Here is a 19,022-nt window from a genome sequence, read left to right as displayed (position 1 = left end):
ACTCCTTCAATGTTTTCTATTAACCTTCTATTTTCATGTATTTTCTTAAAAAAATACCTGGAGCAGGTCTCGTTTTCCTCAAGATGCTGTATTCGAGACCTAAAGATAATTTCTTTTCCTTTCTGCTCCAGGCACTTAGTTATTTCTTTTTTAAGATCATGTACCTCCTTCTCCACCTCCATCCCATGTGCTCTGAATTTGTACAGGGTTTGCAGACGAGTATTTAGGATATTATAAAATTCACGTTTTTCTTTAGCTTTCCTAACCCCAACACGGATAAAAAATTCTTTTATTTTTAGTTTCATTTTTTCCCACCAGATACTGGTGGGAGTGTTGGGGTCTTTTACTCGTCTGCATTCCTTGTAAAAGGTGATAAAATCTGATAAAACCTGCGGATCTTCTAAAAGGGACACGTTTAACTTCCAGGCATTCCTACCAGTTCTCCTTTTAAAATCACTTTTAACTTTAAAATACAATAATTTATGGTCAGAAAAAACATTGGTAAAAAGATCACAGTTAAAAGGCAGTACTTGATAAGAACAAAAAATAAAATCTATCCTGGAGCTACAGCTTGCATTGCTCCAGGTAACACCGTCTTCCTCTGGTACGTTAAAATTACATTTTTTAAAAACATCAGTGAGATTAAAATCTAAAATCAAGTTTTTTAACATAAAAGACGTCTTATCATAGTTCCTACTCACTGCGTTCGAAAAACGGCGTTCTCCCCTTAAAATACAATTAAAATCACCTGATAAAACAAGAGGACTAGAATTGTTAATAAAAAGGGGTAAAATCTCCAACATTTTTATTCTTTCATTCTTATCAGGAGAACCATAAAAATTTAAAAACTGCCATTTAATACCATTAATAAAAGCGCTGACCAATAAAATTCTGCCTGGTAAAATTTCGTTAAAACTCTCAATTAAAACGTTCCCTTTAAAAAGTATGGCGACCCCTGCTGATCTGGACTCATTTGATCCAGACCAGACTGATGGACCGTGCACCCAATCATCTTCATATTCTTTATAATTTAATCTGTGCGGGATGCCACATTCCTGCAGGAAAAGGACGGAAGCAGCAAAAACCGACAAGTAATTAAATAGGGCAACCCTTCTTACTCTGGCGCTCACACTTCTCACGTTCAAGGACAGACCGGACAACTCAGCCATGGGAATGTACAAGAAAACGTCTTACACCTCTGATTCCCCCTCCGAAGCCTCATACCCCCCAAAATCTGACTCAACTGTACGCATAGAGGAAGCAGGAGAGGAGGCACCATCACTCAGCCGACCCCCCTCCTCCATCATGATTGAGGCATAGTTGTTCTCGGGCATCCTGGCAATCAGGGCTCCAGACTCATTGGGTTCTTCCACCTCTTGCCCCTCCATAGGGGTCGGGTGTTCACTTAGTTCCGTCTCTGGTACCTCAGAGACGGTCACCCCTGAAACCTCCTCCTGGCAGGGAGGAGGGGGGGTATCCCCTATGGGGACCTGTGGAGGAACGTCACTTGGGTTCCCTGCATCCGCAGGTACTTCCATCGGCTCCCCCTGGACCGCCTCCGAATAGAGTCTTCTGGAGCCCCTCCGCCTTTTAACCTTCACCTCTCCACCCGGATCATCGCTCTCAGGGGGACCCTGAGCCAGAGGTTGCTGAGGAGCGGATTCGGCCGCCGTCCGCTCCTCTCTTAACCCAGCATGCTCCTGGGGGCCAGTTTTTTCACCACTTGCACGTTTTTTGGCCATCCTCTGCTCTTTAGGGTCCCCTCCTTTTGCCTGAGGGGGGTCTTTCTCCTTCTCCATCTCACCGCTTACCTCTTGTGGGGGGGTAATCACTGGCTCTGCTTGCCTCGGCTGGTGTCCCGGTTGCTGTCCTTGCTGCCTCCAGGGTTGCCACTGCTGCTCCGTCCTATGTCTGTGGGGACAAGAGGAGAAAAGGTGACCGAATTGTTGACAGAAATTGCACCTCCCTCCTCTTGTGCATTTCTCTGTCTCGTGCTGTGTGCTACCACATTTTTTGCATGTACTTTCACAGTTTTCTTTTGTGTGTCCATATCTGTGACACTTCCTGCAGTAGCTTGGCATCCCCGCATAAAAGAGGTCGCCACACATATTATTTATTTTAAAACGAGCTGGTGGTAGTTGTATTCCCCCTGGCAATCTGTCATCTTTTTTGCATGTAACCTGAAATCTCCACTTAGATGTCCAGATGCCACAGCTGTTCATGATTTTTCCTCTGCACTCAACCTTACTAAAATAGACTTGTAAAAACAACTCAACATCGTGTAGGTTGGCGAAAGGGGAATACATCTTTACTACCACCAGCTTAATATCGTCTAGAACGTGCTCAATAATCCGGACACCCTGAAGCTTTTTGTCTTTACTCGCAGCAGCTCTGGTAACAAAATCTCTGTGGATGCCATTTTGTGTGAACGTCACATCAAAAATTTTACGCTTCGGGTAGTCCTGGATTGCCAATATCTCGCCCTTCTGTATTCCGAAAACTCCTCCGAGCACGTCCTCTACTACGAATTTCAAATCGTCCGCCCTTTTGGTATCATCCGTGAGAATGACTCTCACGGTGTTTTTGATCCTTGCGTATGCCGGCACAGAACCTGGATCCGGATCATCATCCATGGTTCTAACCTCTCTCCACCCGAAGGTCTTGAGAGGCGATCGCTACTCGTTACCCTGGGACTAGGCCCTCTCCCCAATAGCAACAAGTGGGTGAAGCCCAGGCAATAAACCTGGGCGATCCCACAAGGCCGAGGAGAGGGGTACCCGAGTACCTTCTGACCAGATCTCCTGTATTACTACACTTGATCTTAGCCAAAAGGCCGAGAAGCGATAACCGTGAAAGGGGCGGGCCCAACAAGGTCCCCTTCATGGGCACTATCACTGCTTGCTGTCAGGGAGGCTGCCAGACAATTTTCCATGCACACTCTGGGCTGGGGGGCAGTCAACCACCAGTACACACAGCAGAACCTAAACCCATACCATTATTGCTAAGCAGCAAGACAGGGGCCCATTGCACTCCCACGGGGCCTTTTTAAATGCAATCCATAACCCGGATTTGCCAGGAACCCTTCTTACTCCTCCTACTTGCATGTGACACTGGGCTTAGGATCTGCATAGGAAACACACACACAAGCACACACCTACCTTTGTTGCCTGCAGATGCCTCCTTGGCTGTCCCCAAACGGTATCAAACCAACACCCACGGGAAGCTGTAAGCATAGAGGACATGCCTGCACCCCATTGGACTTACCTGTGTGGGTTAAATCCGGGTTATTTGACAACCTATGGCGGTGATGGTTCTGCTCAGGCAGAGCAGTGCTGATGCTCCTCATAAAGCTGTCGCTGCTGTGAAGGTTCTAGGTGACATCACAAATCCCTTTGGTTACATACACAACAAAGCTGGGTTGTTGTTGTTTACACTCTGCAAGGCCTGTGGAAGTGAGTGACATCATAGCACTGTAGTTCTGAGGGTTCAAGATGGATGCAACAATCTCCTGTTGCTTCTATGAAGGCCGTAATAGACGACATCACCAAACAGCTCCATAGTCACATACACAGCAAAGGAGAGATGTTGTTTACACCTAGTGATGTCAGTGGTATTGAGTGACATCACAGCACAGTGCTAAGGCTCCTGGGCCTGGACACAGCAGCGGCTGCAATATCTCAACGGAGAATACGTTTATATCTATGTGTGTGTGTGCGCATATATATATATATATATATATATATATATATATATATATATATATATTTCTCCGCCGAAATCACTTTTAAACCCATTTCCACCTTTTTTTCCTTCTCTTCCTCTTACTTTTTTTTCACGTTTTTTTACGTTTTTCTCCTTTTCGCCTCTTTTCTGGGCGTATTATTCTTCTTTTTCTTCTTTTTTTTCGTCTAATGCATACCCCATCAGTGCAGCAATGCTTATTCAATACCGCCAGCAGATGGAGACACTGGGGGATAATTTTCTAAGGATTTATACTGATTTTTCCTGTCTGAATTTGTCGCACAGAAAGTTGCAGGCCAAATATGTGTGACATTTCTGCGACTTTAGCTTCTAGAGCATTTTTACAACATTATACATAGGTGCTGAATACATAAAAAGCGACTGTTCAGCGACAGACAAGTCGCATCGGCTGAAAGTAGGCCAGAATGTCAGTCCATGTTGGAGCAGGTTTAGATACAGTCTAAAGCATAGATCTCAAAGTCTGTGCACAGAATTTAGCAAGGGCCTCGCACCTTCTGATGCATCAGGTAGGTGCACAATAGCATAGCCTAACCCTCTGTACTTTGGTCTATATTGATGCGGGACATAGACAGCCAGCTGATGACCAATCCATTAGTGCAATGGATGGCTGGAAGCATTTGTCTTTGCCTTTGCAATACCACAGAAGCAATGCATGGTCAATGTACAGCAATGACACACCTGTGTGAACAGCCAGGAGACCCCCCCCCCCCCCCATGTTATGTTACATAGTTACATAGTTAGTACGGTCGAAAAAAGACATATGTCCATCACGTTCAACCAGGGAATTAAGGGGTAGGGGTGTGGCGCGATATTGGGGAAGGGATGAGATTTTATATTTCTTCATAAGCATTAATCTTATTTTGTCAATTAGGAACATTCAGCACTCACCCGCTATCAAGGCAGCTGCCTATCATGTCATGCCCTACCTGCACAGGTGTGCTGGCTACTCAAATGATCCAATTAAGGAGGCCATTTAGTCAGCAGCAGCAGAAGTCCTGTGCCTGGACGCTCCAACAGGGGCCAGACACAAGCAGAAGCAGAAGCAGCAGCAGCACCACCTTTTGTTTATTGGCTGCAGCAGCAGCAAGGCCCACAGGGCTGGCTAGCTGGCTAGCCAGCAAGCAGGTAGCAATGAAAGTAGGAATCTTTCTTTTTAACCCTGTAAGGGGGTGGTGCACTGTACCCGAAGATACTGCCATATCGGGTCAATGCATAGGGCGACGGAAGCAAGCTTCGAAATCGGCCCCCGTTCTCAAAAATCCATTTAATATATGGTCCCCAGATAGGGGACGTATCAGATATTAAACTGATAAGAACAGATACTACACTTGATCTTAGCCAAAAGGCCGAGAAGCGATAACCGTGAAAGGGGCGGGCCCAACAAGGTCCCCTTCATGGGCACTATCACTGCTTGCTGTCAGGGAGGCTGCCAGACAATTTTCCATGCACACTCTGGGCTGGGGGGCAGTCAACCACCAGTACACACAGCAGAACCTAAACCCATACCATTATTGCTAAGCAGCAAGACAGGGGCCCATTGCACTCCCACGGGGCCTTTTTAAATGCAATCCATAACCCGGATTTGCCAGGAACCCTTCTTACTCCTCCTACTTGCATGTGACACTGGGCTTAGGATCTGCATAGGAAACACACACACAAGCACACACCTACCTTTGTTGCCTGCAGATGCCTCCTTGGCTGTCCCCAAACGGTATCAAACCAACACCCACGGGAAGCTGTAAGCATAGAGGACATGCCTGCACCCCATTGGACTTACCTGTGTGGGTTAAATCCGGGTTATTTGACAACCTATGGCGGTGATGGTTCTGCTCAGGCAGAGCAGTGCTGATGCTCCTCATAAAGCTGTCGCTGCTGTGAAGGTTCTAGGTGACATCACAAATCCCTTTGGTTACATACACAACAAAGCTGGGTTGTTGTTGTTTACACTCTGCAAGGCCTGTGGAAGTGAGTGACATCATAGCACTGTAGTTCTGAGGGTTCAAGATGGATGCAACAATCTCCTGTTGCTTCTATGAAGGCCGTAATAGACGACATCACCAAACAGCTCCATAGTCACATACACAGCAAAGGAGAGATGTTGTTTACACCTAGTGATGTCAGTGGTATTGAGTGACATCACAGCACAGTGCTAAGGCTCCTGGGCCTGGACACAGCAGCGGCTGCAATATCTCAACGGAGAATACGTTTATATCTATGTGTGTGTGTGCGCATATATATATATATATATATATATATATATATATATATATATATATTCTCCGCCGAAATCACTTTTAAACCCATTTCCACCTTTTTTTCCCTTCTCTTCCTCTTACTTTTTTTTCACGTTTTTTTACGTTTTTCTCCTTTTCGCCTCTTTTCTGGGCGTATTATTCTTCTTTTTCTTCTTTTTTTTCGTCTAATGCATACCCCATCAGTGCAGCAATGCTTATTCAATACCGCCAGCAGATGGAGACACTGGGGGATAATTTTCTAAGGATTTATACTGATTTTTCCTGTCTGAATTTGTCGCACAGAAAGTTGCAGGCCAAATATGTGTGACATTTCTGCGACTTTAGCTTCTAGAGCATTTTTACAACATTATACATAGGTGCTGAATACATAAAAAGCGACTGTTCAGCGACAGACAAGTCGCATCGGCTGAAAGTAGGCCAGAATGTCAGTCCATGTTGGAGCAGGTTTAGATACAGTCTAAAGCATAGATCTCAAAGTCTGTGCACAGAATTTAGCAAGGGCCTCGCACCTTCTGATGCATCAGGTAGGTGCACAATAGCATAGCCTAACCCTCTGTACTTTGGTCTATATTGATGCGGGACATAGACAGCCAGCTGATGACCAATCCATTAGTGCAATGGATGGCTGGAAGCATTTGTCTTTGCCTTTGCAATACCACAGAAGCAATGCATGGTCAATGTACAGCAATGACACACCTGTGTGAACAGCCAGGAGACCCCCCCCCCCCCATGTTATGTTACATAGTTACATAGTTAGTACGGTCGAAAAAAGACATATGTCCATCACGTTCAACCAGGGAATTAAGGGGTAGGGGTGTGGCGCGATATTGGGGAAGGGATGAGATTTTATATTTCTTCATAAGCATTAATCTTATTTTGTCAATTAGGAACATTCAGCACCCACCCGCTATCAAGGCAGCTGCCTATCATGTCATGCCCTACCTGCACAGGTGTGCTGGCTACTCAAATGATCCAATTAAGGAGGCCATTTAGTCAGCAGCAGCAGAAGTCCTGTGCCTGGACGCTCCAACAGGGGCCAGACACAAGCAGAAGCAGAAGCAGCAGAAGCAGCAGCAGCACCACCTTTTGTTTATTGGCTGCAGCAGCAGCAAGGCCCACAGGGCTGGCTAGCTGGCTAGCCAGCAAGCAGGTAGCAATGAAAGTAGGAATCTTTCTTTTTAACCCTGTAAGGGGGTGGTGCACTGTACCCGAAGATACTGCCATATCGGGTCAATGCATAGGGCGACGGAAGCAAGCTTCGAAATCGGCCCCCGTTCTCAAAAATCCATTTAATATATGGTCCCCAGATAGGGGACGTATCAGATATTAAACTGATAAGAACAGATACTACACTTGATCTTAGCCAAAAGGCCGAGAAGCGATAACCGTGAAAGGGGCGGGCCCAACAAGGTCCCCTTCATGGGCACTATCACTGCTTGCTGTCAGGGAGGCTGCCAGACAATTTTCCATGCACACTCTGGGCTGGGGGGCAGTCAACCACCAGTACACACAGCAGAACCTAAACCCATACCATTATTGCTAAGCAGCAAGACAGGGGCCCATTGCACTCCCACGGGGCCTTTTTAAATGCAATCCATAACCCGGATTTGCCAGGAACCCTTCTTACTCCTCCTACTTGCATGTGACACTGGGCTTAGGATCTGCATAGGAAACACACACACAAGCACACACCTACCTTTGTTGCCTGCAGATGCCTCCTTGGCTGTCCCCAAACGGTATCAAACCAACACCCACGGGAAGCTGTAAGCATAGAGGACATGCCTGCACCCCATTGGACTTACCTGTGTGGGTTAAATCCGGGTTATTTGACAACCTATGGCGGTGATGGTTCTGCTCAGGCAGAGCAGTGCTGATGCTCCTCATAAAGCTGTCGCTGCTGTGAAGGTTCTAGGTGACATCACAAATCCCTTTGGTTACATACACAACAAAGCTGGGTTGTTGTTGTTTACACTCTGCAAGGCCTGTGGAAGTGAGTGACATCATAGCACTGTAGTTCTGAGGGTTCAAGATGGATGCAACAATCTCCTGTTGCTTCTATGAAGGCCGTAATAGACGACATCACCAAACAGCTCCATAGTCACATACACAGCAAAGGAGAGATGTTGTTTACACCTAGTGATGTCAGTGGTATTGAGTGACATCACAGCACAGTGCTAAGGCTCCTGGGCCTGGACACAGCAGCGGCTGCAATATCTCAACGGAGAATACGTTTATATCTATGTGTGTGTGTGCGCATATATATATATATATATATATATATATATATATATATATATATATATATATTTCTCCGCCGAAATCACTTTTAAACCCATTTCCACCTTTTTTTCCCTTCTCTTCCTCTTACTTTTTTTTCACGTTTTTTTACGTTTTTCTCCTTTTCGCCTCTTTTCTGGGCGTATTATTCTTCTTTTTCTTCTTTTTTTTCGTCTAATGCATACCCCATCAGTGCAGCAATGCTTATTCAATACCGCCAGCAGATGGAGACACTGGGGGATAATTTTCTAAGGATTTATACTGATTTTTCCTGTCTGAATTTGTCGCACAGAAAGTTGCAGGCCAAATATGTGTGACATTTCTGCGACTTTAGCTTCTAGAGCATTTTTACAACATTATACATAGGTGCTGAATACATAAAAAGCGACTGTTCAGCGACAGACAAGTCGCATCGGCTGAAAGTAGGCCAGAATGTCAGTCCATGTTGGAGCAGGTTTAGATACAGTCTAAAGCATAGATCTCAAAGTCTGTGCACAGAATTTAGCAAGGGCCTCGCACCTTCTGATGCATCAGGTAGGTGCACAATAGCATAGCCTAACCCTCTGTACTTTGGTCTATATTGATGCGGGACATAGACAGCCAGCTGATGACCAATCCATTAGTGCAATGGATGGCTGGAAGCATTTGTCTTTGCCTTTGCAATACCACAGAAGCAATGCATGGTCAATGTACAGCAATGACACACCTGTGTGAACAGCCAGGAGACCCCCCCCCCCCCCATGTTATGTTACATAGTTACATAGTTAGTACGGTCGAAAAAAGACATATGTCCATCACGTTCAACCAGGGAATTAAGGGGTAGGGGTGTGGCGCGATATTGGGGAAGGGATGAGATTTTATATTTCTTCATAAGCATTAATCTTATTTTGTCAATTAGGAACATTCAGCACCCACCCGCTATCAAGGCAGCTGCCTATCATGTCATGCCCTACCTGCACAGGTGTGCTGGCTACTCAAATGATCCAATTAAGGAGGCCATTTAGTCAGCAGCAGCAGAAGTCCTGTGCCTGGACGCTCCAACAGGGGCCAGACACAAGCAGAAGCAGAAGCAGCAGAAGCAGCAGCAGCACCACCTTTTGTTTATTGGCTGCAGCAGCAGCAAGGCCCACAGGGCTGGCTAGCTGGCTAGCCAGCAAGCAGGTAGCAATGAAAGTAGGAATCTTTCTTTTTAACCCTGTAAGGGGGTGGTGCACTGTACCCGAAGATACTGCCATATCGGGTCAATGCATAGGGCGACGGAAGCAAGCTTCGAAATCGGCCCCCGTTCTCAAAAATCCATTTAATATATGGTCCCCAGATAGGGGACGTATCAGATATTAAACTGATAAGAACAGATACTACACTTGATCTTAGCCAAAAGGCCGAGAAGCGATAACCGTGAAAGGGGCGGGCCCAACAAGGTCCCCTTCATGGGCACTATCACTGCTTGCTGTCAGGGAGGCTGCCAGACAATTTTCCATGCACACTCTGGGCTGGGGGGCAGTCAACCACCAGTACACACAGCAGAACCTAAACCCATACCATTATTGCTAAGCAGCAAGACAGGGGCCCATTGCACTCCCACGGGGCCTTTTTAAATGCAATCCATAACCCGGATTTGCCAGGAACCCTTCTTACTCCTCCTACTTGCATGTGACACTGGGCTTAGGATCTGCATAGGAAACACACACACAAGCACACACCTACCTTTGTTGCCTGCAGATGCCTCCTTGGCTGTCCCCAAACGGTATCAAACCAACACCCACGGGAAGCTGTAAGCATAGAGGACATGCCTGCACCCCATTGGACTTACCTGTGTGGGTTAAATCCGGGTTATTTGACAACCTATGGCGGTGATGGTTCTGCTCAGGCAGAGCAGTGCTGATGCTCCTCATAAAGCTGTCGCTGCTGTGAAGGTTCTAGGTGACATCACAAATCCCTTTGGTTACATACACAACAAAGCTGGGTTGTTGTTGTTTACACTCTGCAAGGCCTGTGGAAGTGAGTGACATCATAGCACTGTAGTTCTGAGGGTTCAAGATGGATGCAACAATCTCCTGTTGCTTCTATGAAGGCCGTAATAGACGACATCACCAAACAGCTCCATAGTCACATACACAGCAAAGGAGAGATGTTGTTTACACCTAGTGATGTCAGTGGTATTGAGTGACATCACAGCACAGTGCTAAGGCTCCTGGGCCTGGACACAGCAGCGGCTGCAATATCTCAACGGAGAATACGTTTATATCTATGTGTGTGTGTGCGCATATATATATATATATATATATATATATATATATATATATATATTTCTCCGCCGAAATCACTTTTAAACCCATTTCCACCTTTTTTTCCCTTCTCTTCCTCTTACTTTTTTTTCACGTTTTTTTACGTTTTTCTCCTTTTCGCCTCTTTTCTGGGCGTATTATTCTTCTTTTTCTTCTTTTTTTTCGTCTAATGCATACCCCATCAGTGCAGCAATGCTTATTCAATACCGCCAGCAGATGGAGACACTGGGGGATAATTTTCTAAGGATTTATACTGATTTTTCCTGTCTGAATTTGTCGCACAGAAAGTTGCAGGCCAAATATGTGTGACATTTCTGCGACTTTAGCTTCTAGAGCATTTTTACAACATTATACATAGGTGCTGAATACATAAAAAGCGACTGTTCAGCGACAGACAAGTCGCATCGGCTGAAAGTAGGCCAGAATGTCAGTCCATGTTGGAGCAGGTTTAGATACAGTCTAAAGCATAGATCTCAAAGTCTGTGCACAGAATTTAGCAAGGGCCTCGCACCTTCTGATGCATCAGGTAGGTGCACAATAGCATAGCCTAACCCTCTGTACTTTGGTCTATATTGATGCGGGACATAGACAGCCAGCTGATGACCAATCCATTAGTGCAATGGATGGCTGGAAGCATTTGTCTTTGCCTTTGCAATACCACAGAAGCAATGCATGGTCAATGTACAGCAATGACACACCTGTGTGAACAGCCAGGAGACCCCCCCCCCCCCCATGTTATGTTACATAGTTACATAGTTAGTACGGTCGAAAAAAGACATATGTCCATCACGTTCAACCAGGGAATTAAGGGGTAGGGGTGTGGCGCGATATTGGGGAAGGGATGAGATTTTATATTTCTTCATAAGCATTAATCTTATTTTGTCAATTAGGAACATTCAGCACCCACCCGCTATCAAGGCAGCTGCCTATCATGTCATGCCCTACCTGCACAGGTGTGCTGGCTACTCAAATGATCCAATTAAGGAGGCCATTTAGTCAGCAGCAGCAGAAGTCCTGTGCCTGGACGCTCCAACAGGGGCCAGACACAAGCAGAAGCAGAAGCAGCAGAAGCAGCAGCAGCACCACCTTTTGTTTATTGGCTGCAGCAGCAGCAAGGCCCACAGGGCTGGCTAGCTGGCTAGCCAGCAAGCAGGTAGCAATGAAAGTAGGAATCTTTCTTTTTAACCCTGTAAGGGGGTGGTGCACTGTACCCGAAGATACTGCCATATCGGGTCAATGCATAGGGCGACGGAAGCAAGCTTCGAAATCGGCCCCCGTTCTCAAAAATCCATTTAATATATGGTCCCCAGATAGGGGACGTATCAGATATTAAACTGATAAGAACAGATACTACACTTGATCTTAGCCAAAAGGCCGAGAAGCGATAACCGTGAAAGGGGCGGGCCCAACAAGGTCCCCTTCATGGGCACTATCACTGCTTGCTGTCAGGGAGGCTGCCAGACAATTTTCCATGCACACTCTGGGCTGGGGGGCAGTCAACCACCAGTACACACAGCAGAACCTAAACCCATACCATTATTGCTAAGCAGCAAGACAGGGGCCCATTGCACTCCCACGGGGCCTTTTTAAATGCAATCCATAACCCGGATTTGCCAGGAACCCTTCTTACTCCTCCTACTTGCATGTGACACTGGGCTTAGGATCTGCATAGGAAACACACACACAAGCACACACCTACCTTTGTTGCCTGCAGATGCCTCCTTGGCTGTCCCCAAACGGTATCAAACCAACACCCACGGGAAGCTGTAAGCATAGAGGACATGCCTGCACCCCATTGGACTTACCTGTGTGGGTTAAATCCGGGTTATTTGACAACCTATGGCGGTGATGGTTCTGCTCAGGCAGAGCAGTGCTGATGCTCCTCATAAAGCTGTCGCTGCTGTGAAGGTTCTAGGTGACATCACAAATCCCTTTGGTTACATACACAACAAAGCTGGGTTGTTGTTGTTTACACTCTGCAAGGCCTGTGGAAGTGAGTGACATCATAGCACTGTAGTTCTGAGGGTTCAAGATGGATGCAACAATCTCCTGTTGCTTCTATGAAGGCCGTAATAGACGACATCACCAAACAGCTCCATAGTCACATACACAGCAAAGGAGAGATGTTGTTTACACCTAGTGATGTCAGTGGTATTGAGTGACATCACAGCACAGTGCTAAGGCTCCTGGGCCTGGACACAGCAGCGGCTGCAATATCTCAACGGAGAATACGTTTATATCTATGTGTGTGTGTGCGCATATATATATATATATATATATATATATATATATATATATATATATTTCTCCGCCGAAATCACTTTTAAACCCATTTCCACCTTTTTTTCCCTTCTCTTCCTCTTACTTTTTTTTCACGTTTTTTTACGTTTTTCTCCTTTTCGCCTCTTTTCTGGGCGTATTATTCTTCTTTTTCTTCTTTTTTTTCGTCTAATGCATACCCCATCAGTGCAGCAATGCTTATTCAATACCGCCAGCAGATGGAGACACTGGGGGATAATTTTCTAAGGATTTATACTGATTTTTCCTGTCTGAATTTGTCGCACAGAAAGTTGCAGGCCAAATATGTGTGACATTTCTGCGACTTTAGCTTCTAGAGCATTTTTACAACATTATACATAGGTGCTGAATACATAAAAAGCGACTGTTCAGCGACAGACAAGTCGCATCGGCTGAAAGTAGGCCAGAATGTCAGTCCATGTTGGAGCAGGTTTAGATACAGTCTAAAGCATAGATCTCAAAGTCTGTGCACAGAATTTAGCAAGGGCCTCGCACCTTCTGATGCATCAGGTAGGTGCACAATAGCATAGCCTAACCCTCTGTACTTTGGTCTATATTGATGCGGGACATAGACAGCCAGCTGATGACCAATCCATTAGTGCAATGGATGGCTGGAAGCATTTGTCTTTGCCTTTGCAATACCACAGAAGCAATGCATGGTCAATGTACAGCAATGACACACCTGTGTGAACAGCCAGGAGACCCCCCCCCCCCCATGTTATGTTACATAGTTACATAGTTAGTACGGTCGAAAAAAGACATATGTCCATCACGTTCAACCAGGGAATTAAGGGGTAGGGGTGTGGCGCGATATTGGGGAAGGGATGAGATTTTATATTTCTTCATAAGCATTAATCTTATTTTGTCAATTAGGAACATTCAGCACCCACCCGCTATCAAGGCAGCTGCCTATCATGTCATGCCCTACCTGCACAGGTGTGCTGGCTACTCAAATGATCCAATTAAGGAGGCCATTTAGTCAGCAGCAGCAGAAGTCCTGTGCCTGGACGCTCCAACAGGGGCCAGACACAAGCAGAAGCAGAAGCAGCAGAAGCAGCAGCAGCACCACCTTTTGTTTATTGGCTGCAGCAGCAGCAAGGCCCACAGGGCTGGCTAGCTGGCTAGCCAGCAAGCAGGTAGCAATGAAAGTAGGAATCTTTCTTTTTAACCCTGTAAGGGGGTGGTGCACTGTACCCGAAGATACTGCCATATCGGGTCAATGCATAGGGCGACGGAAGCAAGCTTCGAAATCGGCCCCCGTTCTCAAAAATCCATTTAATATATGGTCCCCAGATAGGGGACGTATCAGATATTAAACTGATAAGAACAGATACTACACTTGATCTTAGCCAAAAGGCCGAGAAGCGATAACCGTGAAAGGGGCGGGCCCAACAAGGTCCCCTTCATGGGCACTATCACTGCTTGCTGTCAGGGAGGCTGCCAGACAATTTTCCATGCACACTCTGGGCTGGGGGGCAGTCAACCACCAGTACACACAGCAGAACCTAAACCCATACCATTATTGCTAAGCAGCAAGACAGGGGCCCATTGCACTCCCACGGGGCCTTTTTAAATGCAATCCATAACCCGGATTTGCCAGGAACCCTTCTTACTCCTCCTACTTGCATGTGACACTGGGCTTAGGATCTGCATAGGAAACACACACACAAGCACACACCTACCTTTGTTGCCTGCAGATGCCTCCTTGGCTGTCCCCAAACGGTATCAAACCAACACCCACGGGAAGCTGTAAGCATAGAGGACATGCCTGCACCCCATTGGACTTACCTGTGTGGGTTAAATCCGGGTTATTTGACAACCTATGGCGGTGATGGTTCTGCTCAGGCAGAGCAGTGCTGATGCTCCTCATAAAGCTGTCGCTGCTGTGAAGGTTCTAGGTGACATCACAAATCCCTTTGGTTACATACACAACAAAGCTGGGTTGTTGTTGTTTACACTCTGCAAGGCCTGTGGAAGTGAGTGACATCATAGCACTGTAGTTCTGAGGGTTCAAGATGGATGCAACAATCTCCTGTTGCTTCCATGAAGGCCGTAATAGACGACATCACCAAACAGCTCCATAGTCACATACACAGCAAAGGAGAGATGTTGTTTACACCTAGTGATGTCAGTGGTATTGAGTGACATCACAGCACAGTGCTAAGGCTCCTGGGCCTGGACACAGCAGCGGCTGCAATATCTCAACGGAGAATACGTTTATATCTATGTGTGTGTGTGCGCATATATATATATATATATATATATATATATATATATATATATTTCTCCGCCGAAATCACTTTTAAACCCATTTCCACCTTTTTTTCCCTTCTCTTCCTCTTACTTTTTTTTCACGTTTTTTTACGTTTTTCTCCTTTTCGCCTCTTTTCTGGGCGTATTATTCTTCTTTTTCTTCTTTTTTTTCGTCTAATGCATACCCCATCAGTGCAGCAATGCTTATTCAATACCGCCAGCAGATGGAGACACTGGGGGATAATTTTCTAAGGATTTATACTGATTTTTCCTGTCTGAATTTGTCGCACAGAAAGTTGCAGGCCAAATATGTGTGACATTTCTGCGACTTTAGCTTCTAGAGCATTTTTACAACATTATACATAGGTGCTGAATACATAAAAAGCGACTGTTCAGCGACAGACAAGTCGCATCGGCTGAAAGTAGGCCAGAATGTCAGTCCATGTTGGAGCAGGTTTAGATACAGTCTAAAGCATAGATCTCAAAGTCTGTGCACAGAATTTAGCAAGGGCCTCGCACCTTCTGATGCATCAGGTAGGTGCACAATAGCATAGCCTAACCCTCTGTACTTTGGTCTATATTGATGCGGGACATAGACAGCCAGCTGATGACCAATCCATTAGTGCAATGGATGGCTGGAAGCATTTGTCTTTGCCTTTGCAATACCACAGAAGCAATGCATGGTCAATGTACAGCAATGACACACCTGTGTGAACAGCCAGGAGACCCCCCCCCCCCATGTTATGTTACATAGTTACATAGTTAGTACGGTCGAAAAAAGACATATGTCCATCACGTTCAACCAGGGAATTAAGGGGTAGGGGTGTGGCGCGATATTGGGGAAGGGATGAGATTTTATATTTCTTCATAAGCATTAATCTTATTTTGTCAATTAGGAACATTCAGCACCCACCCGCTATCAAGGCAGCTGCCTATCATGTCATGCCCTACCTGCACAGGTGTGCTGGCTACTCAAATGATCCAATTAAGGAGGCCATTTAGTCAGCAGCAGCAGAAGTCCTGTGCCTGGACGCTCCAACAGGGGCCAGACACAAGCAGAAGCAGAAGCAGCAGAAGCAGCAGCAGCACCACCTTTTGTTTATTGGCTGCAGCAGCAGCAAGGCCCACAGGGCTGGCTAGCTGGCTAGCCAGCAAGCAGGTAGCAATGAAAGTAGGAATCTTTCTTTTTAACCCTGTAAGGGGGTGGTGCACTGTACCCGAAGATACTGCCATATCGGGTCAATGCATAGGGCGACGGAAGCAAGCTTCGAAATCGGCCCCCGTTCTCAAAAATCCATTTAATATATGGTCCCCAGATAGGGGACGTATCAGATATTAAACTGATAAGAACAGATACTACACTTGATCTTAGCCAAAAGGCCGAGAAGCGATAACCGTGAAAGGGGCGGGCCCAACAAGGTCCCCTTCATGGGCACTATCACTGCTTGCTGTCAGGGAGGCTGCCAGACAATTTTCCATGCACACTCTGGGCTGGGGGGCAGTCAACCACCAGTACACACAGCAGAACCTAAACCCATACCATTATTGCTAAGCAGCAAGACAGGGGCCCATTGCACTCCCACGGGGCCTTTTTAAATGCAATCCATAACCCGGATTTGCCAGGAACCCTTCTTACTCCTCCTACTTGCATGTGACACTGGGCTTAGGATCTGCATAGGAAACACACACACAAGCACACACCTACCTTTGTTGCCTGCAGATGCCTCCTTGGCTGTCCCCAAACGGTATCAAACCAACACCCACGGGAAGCTGTAAGCATAGAGGACATGCCTGCACCCCATTGGACTTACCTGTGTGGGTTAAATCCGGGTTATTTGACAACCTATGGCGGTGATGGTTCTGCTCAGGCAGAGCAGTGCTGATGCTCCTCATAAAGCTGTCGCTGCTGTGAAGGTTCTAGGTGACATCACAAATCCCTTTGGTTACATACACAACAAAGCTGGGTTGTTGTTGTTTACACTCTGCAAGGCCTGTGGAAGTGAGTGACATCATAGCACTGTAGTTCTGAGGGTTCAAGATGGATGCAACAATCTCCTGTTGCTTCTATGAAGGCCGTAATAGACGACATCACCAAACAGCTCCATAGTCACATACACAGCAAAGGAGAGATGTTGTTTACACCTAGTGATGTCAGTGGTATTGAGTGACATCACAGCACAGTGCTAAGGCTCCTGGGCCTGGACACAGCAGCGGCTGCAATATCTCAACGGAGAATACGTTTATATCTATGTGTGTGTGTGCGCATATATATATATATATATATATATATATATATATATATATATATATTTCTCCGCCGAAATCACTTTTAAACCCATTTCCACCTTTTTTTCCCTTCTCTTCCTCTTACTTTTTTTTCACGTTTTTTTACGTTTTTCTCCTTTTCGCCTCTTTTCTGGGCGTATTATTCTTCTTTTTCTTCTTTTTTTTCGTCTAATGCATACCCCATCAGTGCAGCAATGCTTATTCAATACCGCCAGCAGATGGAGACACTGGGGGATAATTTTCTAAGGATTTATACTGATTTTTCCTGTCTGAATTTGTCGCACAGAAAGTTGCAGGCCAAATATGTGTGACATTTCTGCGACTTTAGCTTCTAGAGCATTTTTACAACATTATACATAGGTGCTGAATACATAAAAAGCGACTGTTCAGCGACAGACAAGTCGCATCGGCTGAAAGTAGGCCAGAATGTCAGTCCATGTTGGAGCAGGTTTAGATACAGTCTAAAGCATAGATCTCAAAGTCTGTGCACAGAATTTAGCAAGGGCCTCGCACCTTCTGATGCATCAGGTAGGTGCACAATAGCATAGCCTAACCCTCTGTACTTTGGTCTATATTGATGCGGGACATAGACAGCCAGCTGATGACCAATCCATTAGTGCAATGGATGGCTGGAAGCATTTGTCTTTGCCTTTGCAATACCACAGAAGCAATGCATGGTCAATGTACAGCAATGACACACCTGTGTGAACAGCCAGGAGACCCCCCCCCCCCATGTTATGTTACATAGTTACATAGTTAGTACGGTCGAAAAAAGACATATGTCCATCACGTTCAACCAGGGAATTAAGGGGTAGGGGTGTGGCGCGATATTGGGGAAGGGATGAGATTTTATATTTCTTCATAAGCATTAATCTTATTTTGTCAATTAGGAACATTCAGCACCCACCCGCTATCAAGGCAGCTGCCTATCATGTCATGCCCTACCTGCACAGGTGTGCTGGCTACTCAAATGATCCAATTAAGGAGGCCATTTAGTCAGCAGCAGCAGAAGTCCTGTGCCTGGACGCTCCAACAGGGGCCAGACACAAGCAGAAGCAGAAGCAGCAGAAGCAGCAGCAGCACCACCTTTTGTTTATTGGCTGCAGCAGCAGCAAGGCCCACAGGGCTGGCTAGCTGGCTAGCCAGCAAGCAGGTAGCAATGAAAGTAGGAATCTTTCTTTTTAACCCTGTAAGGGGGTGGTGCACTGTACCCGAAGATACTGCCATATCGGGTCAATGCATAGGGCGACGGAAGCAAGCTTCGAAATCGGCCCCCGTTCTCAAAAATCCATTTAATATATGGTCCCCAGATAGGGGACGTATCAGATATTAAACTGATAAGAACAGATACTACACTTGATCTTAGCCAAAAGGCCGAGAAGCGATAACCGTGAAAGGGGCGGGCCCAACAAGGTCCCCTTCATGGGCACTATCACTGCTTGCTGTCAGGGAGGCTGCCAGACAATTTTCCATGCACACTCTGGGCTGGGGGGCAGTCAACCACCAGTACACACAGCAGAACCTAAACCCATACCATTATTGCTAAGCAGCAAGACAGGGGCCCATTGCACTCCCACGGGGCCTTTTTAAATGCAATCCATAA

General features: G+C 46.1%; 7 non-coding genes and 1 pseudogene across 7 annotated transcripts; all 8 read right to left on the bottom strand.

Moving 5' to 3' along the window:
• Window positions 1–2,712: 2,712 nt before the first annotated feature.
• LOC130325351 (U2 spliceosomal RNA) lies at window positions 2,713–2,845 on the bottom strand (annotated as a pseudogene).
• A 2,084-nt stretch (window positions 2,846–4,929) lies between these two features.
• Window positions 4,930–5,120, bottom strand: LOC130325253 (U2 spliceosomal RNA). Its single transcript, XR_008870104.1, has one exon. It is a non-coding gene; the product is annotated as a U2 spliceosomal RNA (small nuclear RNA).
• Window positions 5,121–7,209: 2,089 nt separating this feature from the next.
• On the bottom strand, window positions 7,210–7,400 carry LOC130325252 (U2 spliceosomal RNA). Its single transcript, XR_008870103.1, has one exon. It is a non-coding gene; the product is annotated as a U2 spliceosomal RNA (small nuclear RNA).
• A 2,097-nt stretch (window positions 7,401–9,497) lies between these two features.
• On the bottom strand, window positions 9,498–9,688 carry LOC130325251 (U2 spliceosomal RNA). The gene has a single exon (XR_008870102.1). It is a non-coding gene; the product is annotated as a U2 spliceosomal RNA (small nuclear RNA).
• A 2,089-nt stretch (window positions 9,689–11,777) lies between these two features.
• LOC130325250 (U2 spliceosomal RNA) lies at window positions 11,778–11,968 on the bottom strand. The gene has a single exon (XR_008870101.1). It is a non-coding gene; the product is annotated as a U2 spliceosomal RNA (small nuclear RNA).
• A 2,090-nt stretch (window positions 11,969–14,058) lies between these two features.
• Window positions 14,059–14,249, bottom strand: LOC130325249 (U2 spliceosomal RNA). Its single transcript, XR_008870100.1, has one exon. It is a non-coding gene; the product is annotated as a U2 spliceosomal RNA (small nuclear RNA).
• Window positions 14,250–16,334: 2,085 nt separating this feature from the next.
• Window positions 16,335–16,525, bottom strand: LOC130325248 (U2 spliceosomal RNA). The gene has a single exon (XR_008870099.1). It is a non-coding gene; the product is annotated as a U2 spliceosomal RNA (small nuclear RNA).
• A 2,089-nt stretch (window positions 16,526–18,614) lies between these two features.
• LOC130325246 (U2 spliceosomal RNA) lies at window positions 18,615–18,805 on the bottom strand. Its single transcript, XR_008870097.1, has one exon. It is a non-coding gene; the product is annotated as a U2 spliceosomal RNA (small nuclear RNA).
• Between the last annotated feature and the right edge of the window lie 217 nt (window positions 18,806–19,022).

This window comes from Hyla sarda, unplaced genomic scaffold, assembly GCF_029499605.1.
Source record: "Hyla sarda isolate aHylSar1 unplaced genomic scaffold, aHylSar1.hap1 scaffold_271, whole genome shotgun sequence".
NCBI lineage: Eukaryota > Metazoa > Chordata > Amphibia > Anura > Hylidae > Hyla > Hyla sarda.
Note: the sequence above shows the minus strand (reverse complement) of the source record. Positions and strands in the feature narration are given on the sequence as shown.